This window comes from Papio anubis, chromosome 4 (genome assembly GCF_008728515.1).
Source record: "Papio anubis isolate 15944 chromosome 4, Panubis1.0, whole genome shotgun sequence".
NCBI classification, from domain to species: domain Eukaryota; kingdom Metazoa; phylum Chordata; class Mammalia; order Primates; family Cercopithecidae; genus Papio; species Papio anubis.
The window spans coordinates 102,477,118-102,498,084 of record NC_044979.1 but is presented as its reverse complement, the minus strand read 5'-3'; the positions used below and the strand labels follow the sequence as shown (position 1 = coordinate 102,498,084).

Below are 20,967 nucleotides of genomic sequence, written 5' to 3'. Positions count from 1 at the left end.
CTTGGGAACTTGCCTACTCCATTTGAGTAGAAGCGTGGTCTGATCTGGCACTTTGGTTTTTGTTTTTGACTTGACTTGACTTGGATTGCTTGATACTTTGGTTTTGGTTTTGACTTGGCTTGGATTTCCGGATCCTCTGATTTTAGTTTTGATTTTGGTTTGGTGTAAACTGCAGAAGTGTGTGTGTGCCCTTTCTTACCTGTTTTTTTTTGTTTGTTTGTTTTGTGGTGTGCGTGTGGTGTGAGTGTAGTGTTTTGTCTCGAAGCAGCATAGGTCAGGCACAAATAAGCCCACCCCACTAGGAATGACGTTAAAAAAAAATTTCAAGAAAGGGAAAAAAGGGAAGAGGCAGAATTTACATAAAAAGAATGTTATGTGGTAAATTCTTGTCCTGAAATAAATTAACTGGTTGTTTAAAGAAAAAAATGTTTGTAATAAGTCAAAGTTGAGACAAGTCAAAAAATTGTCTGCGAAAGTCATGAAAGAAAAAAACTGTTAAAAAAATTTTTTATGCAAAAAATGTTATATAATTTAAAAGTAACAAGGCCTCCTGAGTACTATTGAAGAAACAGTTTATGTGCAAGGTGTATAAGAAAAGTAAAATATACCTTCGGTAAAAAGATTACAAGGACTGGGAGGCCAAGACGGGCGGATCACGAGGTCAGGAGATCGAGACCATCCTGGCTAACCCGGTGAAACTCCGTCTCTACTAAAAAATACAAAAAACTAGCTGGGCGAGGTGGCGGGCGCCTGTAGTCCCAGCTACTTGGGAGGCTAAGGCAGGAGAATGGCGTGAACCCGGGAGGCGGAGCTTGCAGTGAGCTGAGATCCGGCCACTGCACTCCAGCCTGGGCAACAGAGCAAGACTTCGTCTCAAAAAAAAAAAAACAAAAACAAAAAAAAAAGATTATAAGGAGGCATAAGAATGCGGATTTTTACGTACATTAAAAGGTTAAAAAAAACATTGTTTTGAAAGTTTAAGCAAGTTTTAAAACGTTAATTGTAAAGAAAATTCTGTGTGTAAACATACTAGCTAAAGTTAAAAAGGTACCATCCAGTTTTTCTGTGAACTGGACATTAAAGTAAAATGCAACAGGTTTTTCTTAAAGCATCAACCTGCTCTTTAACAAAAATTATGAAAGGTTAAAAGGAGTCTATAAAATCTTACCTTATGGTCAAACATAAAAAATTGGATAAATATGGCTACAAAGTTTTATTAAAATTAAGTTAAACATTAATAACACACTAATATAAAGGTAAAATTTAGCTTATCTGGTATAAAAATCATACAAGTAGCATTATTAAATATAAAATGGTGTTTAACTTTCTTTGGTCTAAAAACTAATAAAAATAGGTGCTAAAGGAAACATTCACTTTACTACAGGATCATAGAAGTTAAAGACTTAAAACAAACTTTGGCAATTAAGACAACATACCAAGATGCAAGTGTCTGGTTGAAATGGATCAAATATTCCATCTGGAGGTTAAATAAAAGCAATTGTTGTGCTTGTGCACATGGCAGGCCAGAGGCCCTGATTGTCCCCCTTCCACTAAGGTGGTCCTCCAGCCGACCAGGCATAGGCTGCATGGTAGCTCTTTTCCGGGATTCTACAGCCTGGAGTAATGTCATGCCAAGCTCTCTCTGCTATATCCCGAAGTCCCTGCGGGTCAGCCCCCGAAGGCCATCCAGCTTCTGTCTCCCAACACTAAGCTCACTTCGTGTCTCTCACGGCAGGGAGGAAACTTAGCATTCCTTGAAGACCTGAAACGATGCAGTGAGCTTAAGAATTTTCAAGAGCTTATCAATCAGTCAGCACTTGTTCATCCCCGAGCGGATGTGTGGTAGTATTGTGGTGGACCTTTACTGGTCACTCTACTGAATAAACAGAGTGGCACTTGTGCTTTAGTCCATTTGGCTATCCTTTTCACCCTGGCATTTCATCAACCAGAGAAAGAAAAATAATGATAATAATAATAATAAGACATTGTAAAGCAAGAGAAGCCCCTTATAGGTCTTTCAACTCTCACATCTATTTAGATGCAATTGGAGCCCCGCAAGGAATACCAGATCAATTTAAAGTCTGAAATCAAATAGTTACAGGATTTACGTCAATATTTTGGTAGATGACAGTCAATAAAAATGTAGATTAGATAAACTACATCTATTACAACCAACAGCAACGAGCTTTTCATGAGTTAAAAACAAAAACTCTTGTCGGCCCCAGCCCTGAGCTAACTGACCTGACAAAACTCTTTGCGCTCTGTGTGTCAAAAAGAGAAAAAATGGCAGTTGGAGTTTTAACCCAGACTGTAGGGCCCTGGCAGCAATGGCCCTGTTAGCACAAGAAGCAGATAAGCTAACTCTTAGGCAAAACCTGAACATAAAGTCCCCCCATGCTGTGGTAATTTTAATAAATACCAAAGGACACCATTAGCTAATGAATGCTAGACTAACTAGATACCAAAGCTTGCTCTGTGAAAATCCCCGCATAACCATTGAAGTTTGCAACACTTTAAATCCTGCCACCTTGCTCCCAGTATTTGACAGCCCTGTTAAACATAATTGTGTAGAGGTAGGTGTTAGACTCTGTCTATTCTAGAAGACCAGATATTCGAGACCAGCCATACGCATCGGTAGATTAGGAGTTACACGTGGACGGAAGCAGCTTCATCAACTCGCAAGGAGAAAGGTGCGCAGGATATGCGGTAGTAACCTTAGATGACGTCATTGAAGCTAAGCCATTGCCCCAGGGCACTTCGGCCCAAAAAGCAGAATTCATTGCTCTAATTCAGTGAAGGCTCTGAAACTCAGTGAAGGTAAGACTAAACATCTACACTGATTCTCGATATGCCTTTCTAACCCTTCAAGTACATGGAGCATTGTATAAAGAAAAAGGCCTGTTAAATTCTAAGGGAAAAGATATAAAATATCGACAAGAAATTCTACAATTATTAGAAGCACTGTGAAAACCACAAAAGGTGGCAGTCATGCATTGCAAGAGACACCAGCGAGTTTCCACCTCGGTAAGCCAAGGAAACTCCCCAGCAGACACAGAGGCACGAAAAGCAGCATCTACTTCTTACCGGGGATCAGTCACAGTCCCACTACTCCCTCAAATGCTTGATCTGGTGCCAACTCATTCTAAAGAGGAAGAAGATTTTCTTCAGACAGATGGAGGACAAACAATAAACGAAGGATGGATAAAGTTATCAGATAGAAGAATAGCTGTGCTGCAGCTGTTAGGAGCCGCAGTCGTGCTGGCTGTACATGAAACTACCCATTTAGGTCAAGAATCACTTGAAAAGCTGTTAGGCCGGTATTTCTACATCTCGCACTTGCCAGCTCTTGCTACAACAGTAGCGTTACCTGTGGACAGCACAATGCAAAGCAAGGCCCCTCTGTGCCTCCGGGCATACAAACCTATGGAGCGGCTCCTTTTGAAGATCTTCAAGTGGACTTCACAGAGATGCCCAAATGCGGAGGTAACAAGTATTTACTGGTTCCAGTGTGTACTTACTCTAGGTAAGTGGAAGCTTATCCAACACAAACTGAAAAAGTTCGTGAAGCAACCTGTGTGCTTCTTCGAGATCTCATCCCTAGGTTTAGACTGCCTCTACGAATCGGCTCAGATAATAGGCCGGCATTTGTGGCTGACTTGGCACAGAAGACAGCAAAGGTATTAAGAATCTCATAGAAGTTACATGCCGCTTATTGACCTCAGAGTTCCGGAAAGGTGGAGTGAATGAATCGAACTCTCAAAAATAGTTAAAAGAAAGTATGTCAAGAGGCAAGATTAAAATGGATACAAGCCCTTCCTATAGTATTGTTTAAAATTAGGTGTACCCCCTCTAAGAAAACAGGATACTCCCCCTATGAAATTCTGTATCATAGGCCTCCTCCTATACTGCGAGGACTTCCGGGTACTCCCCAAGAGTTAGGTAAGATTAAATTACAGCGGCAACACCACAGGCCTTGAGGAAAATAACCCAGACTATCTCAACTTAGGTAAATGAGAGGTGCCCAGTCAGCTTATTCTCCCCAGTTCACCCTTTTGCTCCAGGTGACTGACTGTGTGTGGATCAAGGACTGGAACGTGGCTCCAATGTGGCCACAGTGGAAAGGACCCCAGACCATTATCCTGACCACTCCCACAGCTGTAAAGGTGGAAGGCATCCCAGCCTGGATTCACCACAGTTGCATGAAGCCTGCAGCCGCTGAGACCTAGGAGGCCAAACCAAGCCTGGACAATCCCTGCAAAGTGACCCTGAGGAAAACGACAAGCCCTGCTCCAGTCACACCCGGAAGCTGACTGGTCCACGCATAGCCTAAGCATAAGGAAAATCGTCGTGGGACTTATTTTCGTTATAACATGGACCTCTGTGGTAAAACCTTCTACTGCTTCTTCCCACACAGAGGACTGCCGTCAGTGTATACATCAGGTCACTGAGGTAGGACAAGTTAAGACAATCTTTTTATTTTATAGCTATTATGAATGCCTAAGAACTCCAAAAGGAACCTGTTTGTATAATGACACCCAGTACAAAGTATGTAATCCAGGAAGTGACCAGCCCTCTGAACCTTCCATGATTACAGTCTTTGAAGTAAGACTAAGGACTGGTCCTTTCCTAAAGGGCACAAGTAAAGTAATTGCTAGAACAGAAGAGAAGTCCCCAAAAATGTAACCTTAAAATTTGATGCCTGTGCCGCTGTTAATCGTTAGCAGCATAAGATAGGATGCGGTTCTCTAGATTAGGAAAAAAGTTACACAGCAAAACATAAGTATATCTGTCAAGAATCATATTCATGGAAGATGTGTCAGTACTAGTCTTGTGTCATTTAGGCTACTTAGAAAGATAAAAAAGATCCTGTTTGGCTCCAAAAAGGAAAAGTCGGCTCCTCCTGCACGAGTAGGAGCTGCAACCCTTTAGAATTAGTAATCACAACCCCTCAGACCCAAAATAGAATAAAAGAAAATACGTAACATTAAGCATTGATGGAAAAGGACTAGATCCTAGCGTAAGCATCTTAATAAAAGGAGAGGTTCAGAGACGCTCTCCAGAACCAGTATTTCAGACTTTCTATGATGAACTAAAGGTTCCAGTACCTGAGATTCCAGGAAAAACTAAAAATTTGTTTTTGCAATTAGCCAAACATGTAGCCCAGTCTCTAAAAGTCACTTCTTGTTATGTTTGAGGAGGAACCGTAACAGGAGATCAATGGCCATAGGAAGCCCAAGAATTAGTTCCTACAGACCCAGTTCCTGATGAATTCCCGGCCCAAAAGAACCACCCTGACAATTTTTAGGTTCTAAAAGCCTCAATTATTAGACAGTATTGCATAGCTAAAGAAGGCAAAAGGTTCACTCATCCTGTAGGGCGGCTTAGTTGTCTTAGGCAAAAGCTGTATAATGGTACTGCAAAAACAGTTACATAGTGGAGTTCCAATTACACAGAAAGAAATCCCTTCAGTAAATTTCCAAAGTTGCAGACCGTTTAGGCCCACTCAAAATTCCACCAGGACAGGACAGCCCCCACCAGGTTATACTGGATATGTAGATGCAGACCTTATGCTAAGCTGCCTGATCAGTGGACAGGTAGCTGTGTAATTGGCACCATTAAGCCATCTTTCTTCTTACTGCCCATAAAAACAGGTGAACTTCTAGGCTTCCCAGTTTATGCTTCCCGCCAAAAACGAAGCATAGCCACAGGTGATTAGAAAGATGACGAATGGCCCCCAGAAAGAATCATACAATACTACAGACCCGCCACTTGGGCACAATATGGCTCATAAAGATATCAGACCCCCATCTACATGCTCAACCGAATCATATGGTTACAAGTTGTTTTAGAAATTATTACTAATAAAACCGGTCAAGCCTTGACTGTTCTTGCCCCGCAAGAGACTCAGATAAGAAATGTTATCTATCAAAATAGATTGGCTCTCGACTACTAGCTAGCAGCTGAAAGAGAGGTCTATAAGAAATTTAACCTTACTAATTACTGTCTACACATAGATAATCAAAGGCAAGCAATTAAAGACATAGTTAAAAATATGACAAAACTGACACATGTAGCCCGTACAAGTGTAGCATGAATTCGATCCTGAAGCCATGTTTAAAAATTAGTTCCCAGCACTAGGAGGATTTAAAACTCTTACAATAAAAGTTATAATAGTAATAAGAACCTGCTTACTGCTCCCTTGTTTGCTACCTGTACTTCTTCAAACGATAAAAAAAAAACTTCATTGCCACCTTAGTTCACCAAAATGCTTCAGTACAAGTGTACTATATGAATCACTATCAATCTATTGCACAAAAAGACATAAGCAGCAAAAACAAGAGAACTAATGAGTGAAAGTCTCAAAGGGGGAAAATGAGGAAAGAAAAAGACCCTCTCACATTGTTTTATACTCAGTACCTGTTTTAAGAAAAAAATAAGGAAGTAAAACTAAAGACAGGCAGCCTGGCGCCAGGCCCAAAACCAGGCCTAGGTCTGCCTGGTCTAAACCCAGTAGTTAAAAATCAACTCATAACTTAGAAACCGATGTTATTCATAGATTCTAGACATTGTATAGAAGAACACTGTGAAACTCCCTGCCCTGTTCTGTTTCTATCAGTGCATGAAACCCCTGTCACGTATACCCTAGATTGCTCAATCAATCACGACCCTTTCCTATGAAATCTTCAGTGTTGTGAGCCCTTAAAAAGGACAGAAATTGTGCACTCGGGAAGCTCAGATTTTAAGGATTTTAAGGCAGTAGCTTGCTGATGCTCCCAGCTGAATAAAGCCCTTCCTTCTACAACTTGGTGTCTGAGAGGTTTTGTTTGCGGCTCATCCTGCTACACCCTGGGCCCACTTTTCTTCCTCTATACTTTGTCTCCGCGTCTTATTTCTTTTCTCAGTCTTTCGTCTCCACCTTGTGAGAAATACCCACAGGTGTGGAGGGGCAGGCCCCCTTCAATACATCAATCAGTACATTAAGATTTACATTGGTTTGATCTGGAAGGGTGGGACAACTCAAAGGGGGAGGCTCCCAAGTCCTAGGTACACTTAAACATATTCTGATTGGCAATTGGTTGAGTTTTTATCTATAGAAAAGAATGTCTGGGTGAAGACAAGGGGTTGTGGAGACCTAGGTTTTATCATGCAGATGAAGCCTCCAAGTATCAGGCTTTAAAGAGAATAGACTGTAAATGTTTCTTATCAAATGTAAGGTCTGTGTAGATAGTAATGCTGGAAGGGTATAATGAAGCAAGTCCAACCCCCACCTGGCTTCCGTGGCCTGAACCAGTCTTTTCAGGTTACATTTCAGGGTGCCCTGGCAGAGGAGGGAATCCATTGGGATGGTTGCAGGGAGGCCTTTCAATTTTATTTTTGGTTTACAAAGCCAATCCTATGACACCAGGTTTTTGAGAAAAGAAAAGCTTTTCATTGCAGGTTACTCAACAAAGAGACACGAGTCCAGCTCAAATCTGTCTCCCTATGCTAGTTTTAAGGCAGTACTTTTATTAGAAAAGGTTAGGGGGCTGATTCTGGGATTAGCAAGTGATTGGTAGAAGGCAAAGGAACATCTGGAAAGTCCCTCAGACATGCACAACTATCTCTTCGTACCTCCTCATGGATCCCATACGCAAATTCAGGGGGAGTTAGTATGAAACACGTGGTAGAAATTTGGGTTGTGATATAAGCAAGTTCACTCTGCATATACTCATTGGCCATATTCGTTTTAACCAATTTTAGCCAACTTCATTCTCTTAGAAGGGGAGGGAGTTTTATTTTAGCAAGTTGTTTCTTTTCTTATCTTCCATCCGGCAAGCTCGAAGATTTCTGTTATTGCTGTCTTCGGCTCTTTGGGGCACAGTTTCAAAGGGCAGAGAGTGTACCAGCTTTAGCCTTATGTTTCTGGTTCCAGTGAACAGAAAGGAATCAAACCAAGGGAACACAAGAACTAAGAGGTAAACTACGAAAAGTACAGTTTTCTTAAGCTACTCCTACAAGATCCTGTCCAGAGACATAGGAGGAGGCAAAGATGCTGGTAAGCACTTTGTGCCATCTTGTGCTCCCTCCCACCAGCCCTCTATTTGGCCAAGTTCTAGTCCCACCTGCTTTGTGCCTACTGGCATTCGCTTTCTGGTCTTTAGTGTCCTCGTCGGTAAAATGAACGTAACATCTCTAATCATCTGCATTCACACAGTGAGGTAAATGATGTGAAAGGGCTTTCAATAAGGTAGTAAGGGAAAGAGATGAGGATACTGACTTCCCATTTTCCCAATTCCTGCTTCAGAACTGCTCTCCTAGGCCCCAAGCCCCTGCCTCTGTTAGCTCCTTGATAAATTTTTGCCTATGGAGGGGCAAAACTACATGGTATCCCACGAACAAGGACCAATAATTACAGACCCATTTATTTTCTTTGCTACTTCCCACGACCACTTTTGAAATGAGAAACTGGGACAATTTCCCTGATTGGTGGGGCCTCCTCACTAGAACAAGAGGGAGCATGTATGTTTCATAATAGGCATTCCGTCAAGAAATGTCCCAAGAAAATAAATGTACGTTTCATAATAGGCATTCTGTGATGGAATGTCCTGAGGAGATAAATGCTGGAGTTGGTCTCAGCACATCTCAGTTATTCATTCTGACTCGTTTGGACAAGTGAGTTACTACAGCACTCATTTGGAAAAATGACCAGAAAGCTACCTCCAATTTCTCGGCCTCAACACTGGCCTCCATTTCTTTCTGTTCCTTCCCGCTCTCGTGTTCCAGCCCTCCTTCCTCCCCTTACTCCTCAAACTTCCTGCCCTCAGCCTCCTCTCCAGGGCCGTCCAAATTGTTCAATTTTCCAGCCTACCCATTTCCCCCAGCTGACTAATGTTGCCCCTTCCCAGCACTCTACCCCCCAGAACTCCCTGCCCAGCTCTTCCTCTGTTAATTCCCGAGTGTCCGTATGCCGCCGCCCTGCTTGTCAGGCACCCCTTTCCAAGTGTCCCCCTATCTTTCCCCCTTGCCCTCCTCATAGCCCCTCTTGCTAGTCCCCTGTACTCTAGTCCCCACACCCTAGTACCCCCCTGCATCTTATCCTAGAGAGATGGCTTCCCTCCTACCGGGGCAGTTTAGAGCTGCCAGGACTGTGGTCTTCCACAACCAGACCTGATGGCTCACAAATCTCACCCTGGCGAGATGGTTTCCCTCATACTGGGGCAGTTTAGAACTGCCAGGATTGTGGATTCTCCCAACGAGACCTGATGGCTCACGAATCTCACCCTGGAGAGATGGATTCCCTCATACTGGGGCAGTTCAGAAGTGCCAGGACTGTGGACTCCCAGAACCAGACCTGACGGCTCACAAATCTCACCCTGGAGAGGTGGGTTTGCTCCTACTGGGGCAGTTCAGAAGTGACAGGACTGTGGACTCCCACAACCAGACCTGATGGCTCACAAATCTCACCCTGCAGAGATGGCTTCCCTCCTACTGGGACAGTTCAGAATTGTCAGGACTGTGGATTCCCAGAAGCCTGATTTGATGGACATAGAAAATGAAAGACGGTAAACCAACGTTCAGCCTCAGTAAGTTACAAGGACCCCTTTTCCATGACCAGATTCCTGCTTATCTTATTACTAACTGTATTTTGCCTTAATCCTCATTTTGTTAACCCTCTTCAGATTCTTGAGATTACCTTTTTCTAGACAATCTTTTTTTCTTTTCGAGACACAGTCTCACTCTGTTGCCCAGGCTGGAGTACAGTGGTGCGATCTTGGTTCACTGCAACCTCCACCTCTCGGTTCAAGTGATTCTCCCACTTTAGCCTCCCGAAAAGCTGGGATTACAGGCGCCCAACACCACGCCTGGCTAATTTTCTGTATTTTTAGTAGACATGAGGTTTCACTATGTTGGCCAGGCTGGTCTCAAACTCTTGACCTCAAGTGATCTGCCCGCCTCAGCCTCCCAAAGTGCTGGGATTACAGGCATGAGCCACCAGCCTGGCCAACACAGTCTGTTCCTTTTCTCTCGTGTCTAGTCAGCCAGGATACACAAGCCTTTACCTTTGGAACTGGTTTCTCCATGGAACTTGGTCTGAAACCACAAAGCAAACTATAGGACTAGCGACAGAGAAAGAGAGTGAGGAGTAAAAAGCATTAATCTGTTCTCAAGGAGGGTAAGTTGTGTTGATGTGCCCTAGGTTCAAGTCAATGCAAGAACAGGTGATCCCTGAGAACTCCCTGAGAACTCACACACAAGGTACAAGGCCCCTGCTATATAGATACAGAGGACTAAGTTTTGTTTTTTATTGTGTTTTTTTGGGTCTGGTTCCTCCCAGACTTAATTTTTCTTCATCCTAGAATTCCAGAATCTTGCCAGGGACTTTCTGCCCTTAAGGAAAGTCTCCTGCAAAAAGAGGGAGGGGGCCCTCTAGTGCTCTCATCAAAGCTGAGGGTTGAGCCTCCCTCTCAGTTAGCTGCTTCTATCCCACAAAGGGAAAGGTAGCAGAGCCTGGAAGGCACAGCACGTCCAGATCCTACCCAGATGAGAGCATCTGATGAACAGATAATACAAAAAGAAGTGCTCTCCTCAAACTGATCCTTAGATTCAATACAATCTCAATCAAAACTCCAAAAGATATTTTTGTGGAACCTGGCAAGCTGTTTATAATTTATATGGAAATGTAAAGGGTCAAGAGTAGCCAAGACTCTCCTAAGAAGAAATTCTTCCTTACCAGGTATCAAAAACTTATTACAAAAATTATAATAAGATAGTGTAGTACTGGTGTAAGCATAGAAAAATAGACAAATGACACAGAATACAGAAACAGACTCACACATATGTGGACACCTTAATACCAAAGTAGCATGACAGAACAGTGGAGATAGGGCTGTCTTTATGTTCTATAAAGTGGTCTTAGGTCAACTGGATGCTTAAATGAGTAACTAATGATTTCTACCTCACAATTCATTCAAAAAATCATTTTCAGGTGAAACATAAGATATGATGTGAAAGGATAAAAACAATAAATCTTCTAGAACTGCTCTGTCCATGTATGGATACTGAACATTTGAGATATGCTATTAAGTAAAATTTGCACTGGAGTTTAATTACTTAGTAGGAAAAAACAACGTGAAATATCTCAATTTTTATATTGAAACTTTGAAATAATAATTTGGAGTTACATAACACAATATTAAAATTAGTTTTATCTGATTATTTTGCTCTCTTAATGTGGATACTACAAATTTTAAATTATGTATGCAGCTCAGTATTTTTATTAGACAACACTGATCTAGAAGGTAATATAGAAAAATATCTTCAGGACATCAAATTAGTAAAAATGTCTTAAATGGCATTTAAAAAGTATTAACCACAAAGGGAAAGACTAATATAGTTGACCACATTTCAATTATGGTATAAAAAAGACACCATTAAGATACTGAAAAGGCAAGCGACAGAGAGGGAAAAGAATTTGCAGCACATATAAGTCTTAAAGGGCTTTTTTCAATAATATAAAAAGAACTTGAACAAATAAAAAAAAGATAATCCAATAGAAAAACAGGAAAAGACTTGGAGCATGTACTTCACAAAAAGAGGATAGCCCAATGACCAGCAGACCTATAAAAAAGTGTCCAGCCTCATCAACAAATCAAAAAATGTAAAGTAAAACAATGAGATGACACTATATACCCCACCAAAATTACTGTAATTAAAAGGATGGACAATGCCCAGTGTTGGCAAGGAGCATGAAGAACACCAGTGATAAAGTTAATTGGTTCCACTGTTTTGGAAAACAATTTGATATCTACTAAAAGCGAAGATAGGTATTCCCTAGAATCCATCACTTCGACTCTTAAGTATATATCCAACAAAATGATTTGCACATGTGCACCAAGAGATATCTAAAAAATGCTCATGATAGCATTATTTGTAATAGCCCATGATGAAACAACTGAATGCCTGTCAACAGTTGAATAAATAAATAAATAGTGGGGTATCACCAAAGGGAACACTACACAGTTAAGAGAAGAAATTAAACCACAGGAATATGCAACGGCATAGATGAATTCCACAAGCACAATGCTGAACAAAAGAAGCCAAACACAAAAGTATGCATAATACGTGATTATATTTCTATAAAGTGAAGAAACAGCTAGAGTAATCTATGGTGTTACAAGTGGAGAGGGTGGTTAGCGTTGAGGAAAAAGAAGAGTGGGAAAGCATACAACAGTGGCTTCTGGGGTGCTGTCAATATTCTATTAATATTTCTAGACTTGTGAGGTGATTATACACATTTGTGATCTATATATTGGGAAGGGAAGCACTTTTCTGTGTATGTATGATGTTTCACACTAAACATTTTCTTTTAAAGAATGTGCCTATTGGCCGGGCACGGTGGTTCACGCCTGTAATCCCAGCACTTTGGGAGGTCGAGGTGGGCGGATCACGAGGTCAGGAGATCGAGACCACAGTGAAACCCCGTCTCTACTAAAAATACAAAAAATTAGCCGGGCGCAGTGGCGGGCACCTGTAGTCCCAGCCACTTGGGAGGCTGAGGCAGGAGGATGGCGTGAACCCGGGAGGCGGAGCTTGCAGTGAGCCGAGATTGCGCCACTGCACTCCAGCCTGGGCCACAGAGCAAGACACTGTCTCAAAAAAAAAAAAAAAAAAAAAAAAAAAAAAAAAAAAAAAGAATGTGCCTATCAAGAAGGCCTAACTTTGAAAAGTGAGTTCTGACAAGTTGTGATTCTGTGTGGGGAGGTACAAGGTTATACATAAAAACTCCAGGAGCTTTCCCCTTCTACCTTCCCTTCCCATTTGCCAACCATAGAGGACCACATAGCTTTACCCTATTATTTATTAATATTGTGAATGGATATTTTCAAATGTGAAATCAACCTGTGACAAACCCCATTTGGTTATGATGTATTATTCCTTTTATATATGACCAGATTTTTTTGCAACTATCTAGTTAAGGATTTTTCCATCTATGTTGATGAGGGATATTGATCTTTGTTTTTTTCTTATAATAATTTGTCTGGCTTTGGTATTAATGTAATGCTGGCCTCATAAAATAAGTTGAGAAATGTTCCCTCCTCTTCTGTTTTCTGACAGAGTTTGTGAAGGATTGGTATTTTCTTCATTACAGTAGTCCTCCTGACCTGCAGTTTCACTTTCTTTTTTTTTTTTTTAAATAGAGACAGGGTCTATGCTGTCCAGGCTGGTCTCGAACTTGTGGCCTCAGGTAATACTCCTGTTTGGCCTCCCAAAGTGCTGGGATTACAGGTGTGAGTCACTGCACCTTGCCCAGTTTCATTTTCAATGGCTTCAGCTAGTCATGGTCAACTACATTCTGAAAATTGTAAATGGAAAGTTTCAGTAATAAACAATTCATAAGTCTTAAATTGTGTGCCATTCTGAGGAGCATGATGAAATCTTACACTGTCCCTCTCCATTCCACTTGACTTGTGAATCATCCCATCGTCCAGCCTATCCTCGCTGTATAGGCTACCCTCTCATTAGTCACTGAATAGCCATCTTAGTTATCGGATTGACTGCAGCAGTATCAAGGTGCTTGTGTTTGAGTAATTTTTATTTTACTTAATAATGACCCCAAAGCCCAAGAGTAGTGATGCTGGCATATTGTTATAAACATTCTATTTTACTGCTAGTTTTGTTAATCTCTTAGGCCTAATTTCTAAATGTTTTAAAATTGTTTTAAAGTTTAAAAAGTTTAAAATTTGTAAAAAGTTTAAAATTTTTAAAATTCAAAACTGAAACATTTTAAATTAAAAATTTAATTTTTTTTGTTAATCTCTTGTGCCTAGCTTTTAAACTAAACTTTATCATATGTATGTACAGGAAAAAAATTAGAAAAATATGTATCTTCATAGAATTACAATAATGAACTGCATGGTGACTCTCATGGATAGTTTTTAAAAATAGTTCATAACAAGCAGAGATTATGTTTAGGGCACACTTTATGGACTTAGAATCTTTGCTATTGCTTACAAAGAGCGAAGAAAACAACTCTACTTAATAGGAATTTATGCTCTCAGTACATAAATATATATATGAGCATCCAAGAGAGGTCTGGGTTCCTATATTAAGTCGTGGCTTTTATTTCTCTAAGACACCATGTTTGCTTAGAACAGTATGTGAAAACAGAATATTACAAAACAGCAGAGCTATTGTTTGAGTTCTTTTTTTCTAAAATTATATACTTGTAAGGCTCAACATTAAAGAACGCAAGTGGAGAACTGTCACTAAATCCTAGCTAGCTCTGTACTAGTCTAAACAATTTAAAGAAAGAAAATCATATGAATTAAATGGCAGTTTTGAAAAGCCTCTTTCAAAAGTACTGAAGAATGAAGGGTTTTGTGATTTGCTACAAGGTAGAAGGGTTTCTTTTTCTTTTTTTTTTTTTTGAGACAGAGTTTCGCTCTTGTTGCCCAGGCTGGAGTGTAGTGGCCTGATCTCAGCTCACCGCAACCTCCGCCTTCCAGTTTCAAGCGATTCATCTGCCTCAGCCTCCCAAGTAGCTGGGGATCACACGCCCGGCTAATTTTTGTATTTTTAGTAGAGATGGGGGTTTCACCATGTTGGCCAGGCTGGTCTTGAACTCCTGAGCTCAGGTGATCCGCCTGCCTCGGCCTCCCAAAGTGCTGGGATTACAGGCGTAAGCCACCACACCTGGCCTTTGCAAGGTTCTTAATGAAACCCATGTCTGCCCCATGGGACTTCACTGGTGATATTAGGAATGTGTTAGGCTCCCTTTGGTGGGTGTGATGCACTCCCAGAAATTATAATATCTCTATTGCCCCATGAAAGTTCAATATTGAAATGAAAAAAAATTGAAATGTTAAACATGAATTGATGTACAAAAGATTGCCAGGGTAAAGTTCATTAACATTTCAATTAAATGCCATGGCCAACAGACAGGGTGAAACCCTGTCTCTACTAAAAATACAAACACATACAAAACATAGCCAGGCGTGGTGGTGCACACCTGTAATCCCAGCTACTCGGGAGGCTGAGGCAGGAGAATTGCTTGTACCCAGGAGGTGGAGGGTGCAGTGAGTGAAGATTGTGCCACTGCACTCCAGCCTGGGAGGCACAGTGAGACTGTCTCCAAAAAAAAAAAAAAAAAAACAACCCTGGAGCCACGTGCACATATATGAACAGCATACCTTGTGACAATGAGCACAGCAGTGAGATGAAAAGCACAAGTGCAGAGGGCCATATTTCAAATATAGTTTTATTGTTTTTTTTCCTTGAGACAGAGTCTTGCTGTGTCACCCAGGCTGGAGTGCAATGGCGAGATCTCGGCTCACTGCAACCTCTGCCTCCTAGGTTCAAGCGATTCTCCTGCCTCAGCCTCCTGAGTAGCTGGGACTACAGGCACGTGCCACCACGCCCGGCTAATTTGTGTGTGTGTGTGTGTATATATATATATATATATTTTAGTAGAGACGGGGTTTCACCATGTTGGCCAGGCTGGGCTTGAACTCCTGGCCTCAAGTGATCCACCTGCCTCAGCCTCCCAAAGTGCTGGGATTTACAGGTGTGAGTCACCACACCTGGCCCATATTTCAAATCTAAATGAACACCCAGAGTTTATTCAGAAGTCACACTTCTGACAACTTAATTACCTACAAAACTGCCAAGAACCAGAAACAAATGAAAAAAACATCTATCAGCAAAACCAGCTATTATAAAGCTCTTGACAGTGTACCAAGAAGGCTGTATGTTTCCTTTCAAAACCCATGACTGAGTCATTTTATTTCACACAAGAGATTCAGTAGACATGGTCTCCCAATCAATGGAAGAAAAGCATCAAATAAAAGGAAGCCGAAACCACCACCATCACTATGGATAGTACTGACATTGGGAAGTAATTACTAACATCTCTGTCATCTCTCTGGCCGGCTAGGGCCCGACAAAGTCAGAGCCATGTGCAAATAACTCTATGTTAAACGGAGAATGCCACAGTATGAGTGACATTTGCTCTGAAGAGTCACCCAGACTAACTTAAATTGTGTTCAGTAAGTTCTGTTTCAAAATCCATTTTAATAAAACCTTCACAAGAAAAATGGCTACAATGAAGTGTCTATACTTATGAGAAAAGGTACAAAAAGCCACAAGGATGTTCTTTCCAGCACTATTCAAAATAGTGAAAAATTAGAATGCCACCTAAGTATCTAAAAAGGAGATCAGTTAAATAAATAACAGTATTTCTACAAAATACTATTTAGCAATTTTAAAACATAATTCAATTATTTACTAATATAGAAAAATATTAATGGTATATTTCACATGAAAAAGGTAGGCCATGAAACATGATTATGGTTTGATACCTTTTCTTTTTTTTTTTTTTTGAGAAAGGGTTTTACTGTCACCAGGCTGGAGTGCACTGGTGCCATCTCAGCTCACTGCAGCTTCGACCTCCTGGGCTCAAGTGATACTCCTGCTTCAGCCTCCCAAGTAGCTGGGACTACAGGCATGCACCACCAAACCTGGCTTTTTTTTTTTTTTTACTTTTTGGCAAAGATGAGGTCTCCCTATGTTGCCCAGGCTGGTCTCGAACTCCTGGGCTCAAGCGATCTTCCCATCTTGGCCTCCCAAAGTGCTGAGATTACAGGCATGAGCCACTGCACCTGGCCAGTACATATTATTTATCATAAATGTTATTTTCAAAAATACTGAAATATGATTTAAAAACCGCCAAAAACGTCAGCTTAGATAACATCCTCTAAAAATATCTTAGGGAGAACCTGAGTTCTTAATCCATATAAAATCAGAGCAGTCTTAAAATTAAGTAGGTAAGTAGACTCTTCTCCCTATGTGTTTGCATCTTCCTGTTGTCCATCCCTAGTAGATTAGGGCCCTTCTGCAGCCTTCCCTTTAGCAAAAATCTGCGTTCAGCAAAGGATCTGAATCATATCAATGACATGAAGTAGACGATTACTCATGGTGTATAAGTATTTTACTAGGGATCAAAGGTTTAAGCCAAAGAAAGGAATTAGGCACATTCTTGCTAGCTGGGAGGACCCATAAGAGAACGAAGGAATCTTCTTGATATTTTTATTTCTAAGTTCAGGTACACAAGTTGACACCCACTCCACTTAGTCACAATGTCAAAGCCTGAATGAAAACTATTCCATTGTTCCGTCACTGCTGCAGCCCTGCTAGGTCAGAGATTTTCATAATTTCACCACATACAAAAAGCATGGCCAAAATCAGGAAAAACTGTCTACCAAAATATTAAAGTTGAAGAAATAAAAGTGCAGTGAAGGGCCAGAAAATGCAATCTTGTTTCACAACAAAGTTTCTGTAAAACTAGCAGCTAAAAAGAATCTTAAAAGGTTATTCTTCCTTAACTGCTAACCCTTCAGTTTTCTTTCTGGTTCCAAGAACTACTTATTTCAACAAGAATCAAACAAACCCTCCCAAATGTTTCATTATTGTCACCACAGGATTTCATTAATAGCAGGTGCCAAAAAAGGCTTGACAGTGAGTCATCTGTCACCAAAACCTGAATCACTCAGGGCTTTAGTATAGTTGTAACACCCCAACATAAACAATCCCCCTAATATCAACCCATTTCTAAATTTGCAATGCAACATTCTGCTACCCCATGGAGACTTTGTGACCAGTTCACTCACACTGATGGGAAAATCTGCCATTCTCTACACTGCTGCTGGTTGCTTTCTTCACTGATGGAATAGTGTTAAGATTAGTTCTAGCTCTTTTATACTTCTGCTTTTTAGACATATAGACCAATGGGACAGAACAGAGGTCTCAGAAATAACACCACACATCTACAGCCATCTGCTCTTTGACAAACTTGACAAAAATAAGCAACAGGGAAAGGATTCTCTATTTAATAAGTGTTGCTGGGAAAACAGGCAAGCCATATGCAGAAAACTTTAACTAGACCCCTTCTTTACACCTTATACAAAAATTAACAGAGGATGGATTAAAGACTTAAACTAAGACCTAAAACCATAAAAACCCTAGAAGAAAACCTAGGCAATACCATTCAGGATATAGGCATGGGCAAAACTTCATGACTAAAACACCAAAAGTAATTGCAACAAAAGCCAAAATTGACAAATGAGATCTAATTAAACTAAAGAGCTTCTGTACAGCCAAAGAAACTAGCATTAGAGTGAACAGGCAACCTATAGAATGGGAGAAAATTTTTGCAATCTACCCATCTGACAAAGGTCTAATATCCAGACTCTACAAGGAACTTAAATAAATTTACAAGAAAAAAAACAAACAACCCCATCAAAAAGTGGGCAAAGGATATGAACAGACACTTCTCAAAAGAAGGTATCTATGCGGCCAACAAATATATGGAAAAAAGCTCATCATCACTGGTCATTAGAGAAATGCAAATCAAAACCATCAGATACCATCTCATGCCAGTTAGAATGGTGATCGTTAAAATGTCAGGAAACAACAGATGCTGGAGAGGATGTGGAGAAATAGGAACACTTTTACACTGTTGGTGGAAGTGTAAATTAGTCCAACCATTGTGGAAGACAGTGGTGATTCCTCAAGGATCTAGAACCAGAAATATCATTTGACCCAGCAATCCCATTACTGGGTATATACCCAAAGGATTATACATCATTCTACTATAAAGACACATGCACACGTATGTTTATTGCAGCACTATTCACAATAGCAAAGACTTGGAACCAACCCAAATGGTCATCAATGATAGACTGGATAAAGAAAATGTGGTACATACACACCATGGAATACTATGCAGCCACGAAAAAGAATGAGTTCATGTCCTTTGCAGAGACATGGATGAAGCTGGAAACCATCATTCTCAGCAAACACAGGAACAGAAAACCAAACACCACATGTTCTCACTCATAAGTGGGAGTTGAACAATGAGAACACACAGACACAGGGAGGGGAACATCACAGACTGGCACCTGTTGGGGGATGGGGGGCAAAGGGAGGGAGAGCATTAGGGCAAATACCTAATGGATACGGGGGTTAAAATCTAGACGACTGGTTATGCAGCAAACCACCATGACACATGTATACCTATGTAACAAACCTGAATGTTCTGCCCATGTATCTCAGAACTTAGAGTATAATTAAAAAAAAAAAAATTGTTACTCCTCTTTTTTTGTATTAGAAATAGAGTTTGGTAAATCCAGTTTATTTAAGACAAAACTGCTAGCTATGTATACAAAACAAACTATCAGAAAAGTGGTCAAAAATTTATTTTAACTTTTTATGACATCTCTTTGGAAAATAACCTATTCCCTTTTAACTTGAGTAGTTAAAAAAGTTCTATCCTGTTTGTGAAAAAAACCATAAGAGTTAATGAGTTAATGTGATATACATTTGATGCTACTTAGCAAAAAATTATGGTAGTTCGACAAATATACTTTATATATTGGAACAAACAAAACTCTGGAATACACAATCTACAACAAGCCAATTTACTACAGAGAAGGTATTCATAAATTATTTCATGCCAAAGGGTCTAATGTCAGATAAATTTTTGTTTGTTTTGTTTGAGACAGGGTCTCACTGTCACCCAGGTTGGAGTGCAGTAGGGAGATCTTGGCTCACTGCAACCTCCGCCTCCCAGATTCAAGCAAATCTCCCGCCTCAGCCTCCTGAGTAGCTGGGATTACAGGCAAACGCCACCACGTCCAGCTAATGTTTATATTTTTAGGGGAGATGGGGTTCCGCTATATTGCCTAGGCTGGTCTCAAACTCCTGAGCTCAAATAATCCGCCTCACTTGAGCCTCCCAAAGATTACAGGCGTGAACCACCGCGCCCGGCCACACTTATTATCCCTTGTTAAATGTTAAATTATCCCTTGTTAATTATTATCCCTTGTTAAATATTAAATTTTAAACAATTCAGTAAAAAGTTGAAATGAGTAAATATTTTGAAACGACTTTAAATGTCATGGTAGAACTAAAAAAATCACTTAAAATGTTCTAAATGTTAAGTATATCAGTAAACTAGAAAAATGACATCTAGAGGCTAACACGCTATCTACAGAATAATTCACTTCCACAAGTTACCCAAATAAAAGTGAAAAAAAAGAACAAATGATAAAGGTAACAGATGTTCATTTAAATTCCAATGAAAGATTTTTCATTTAAAATACAACTGAGGCCGGCCACGGTGGCTTAAGTCTGATGCCTGTAATCCCAGCACTTTGGGAGGCCAAGGCAGGCGGATCACTTGAGGTCAGGAGTCCTAGACCAGCCTGGTCAACTTGGTGAAACCCCGTCTCTACCAAAAATATAAAAAATAAGCCGGGTATGGTGGTGCATGCCTGTAATCCCAGTTACTCAGGAGGCTGAGGCAGCAGAATCACTGGAACCCAGGAGGTGAAAGTTGCAGGAGATCCCGCAACTGCACTGCACTCCATCTGGGTTGACAGAACGAGACTCCGTCGGGGGAGTGGGGGAAGAATTAAAATACATTTGAGGACTTCAAAGGTGGAAAAGTGCAAGAAACAAGATGAATTAACATTTTCCACAAGCCTAGTTTTGGGTCTTCAACAGCAGTATTAGAAGATGGCTTTTACTTTGAGGTCCGTGTCAAATGACAAAGTTATCATGCTTAACCAAGCGGACTGTTGAAAGGCATCACTTTTAAAACAAAGGCTTTACTTCAGTCACTTGTATTTAAAAGTTACAAATTATGACCAAGTATAGGAATTTTCCCTATGCACAATCTCAGCGCACAGAAAGAACGGATGGTCAACATGACCCACGGCAATTTTGAATACTTGGAAGAGCAGTCTAAGTACCCTCACACAAGTTAAAACCACGTGAAGTCAGAGTCACAACTCAATGAGCCACACACCTCTAATCCTTTACACCTGGAAGTAAAATAGTAACGTGGAGAATTAGGTAGCTGATTAATCTATCCTGGGGCAAATCTTACATACTTTAATTAAAGCCTCTAAAAACACCTGATGTACAGGT

At 40.6% G+C, this 20,967-nt stretch overlaps 1 protein-coding gene across 4 annotated transcripts in view; it reads right to left on the bottom strand.

Moving 5' to 3' along the window:
* Window positions 1-20,967, bottom strand: part of AVL9 (AVL9 cell migration associated) — a 95,996-nt gene that overhangs the window by 73,030 nt on the left and 1,999 nt on the right. The window lies entirely within an intron of this gene.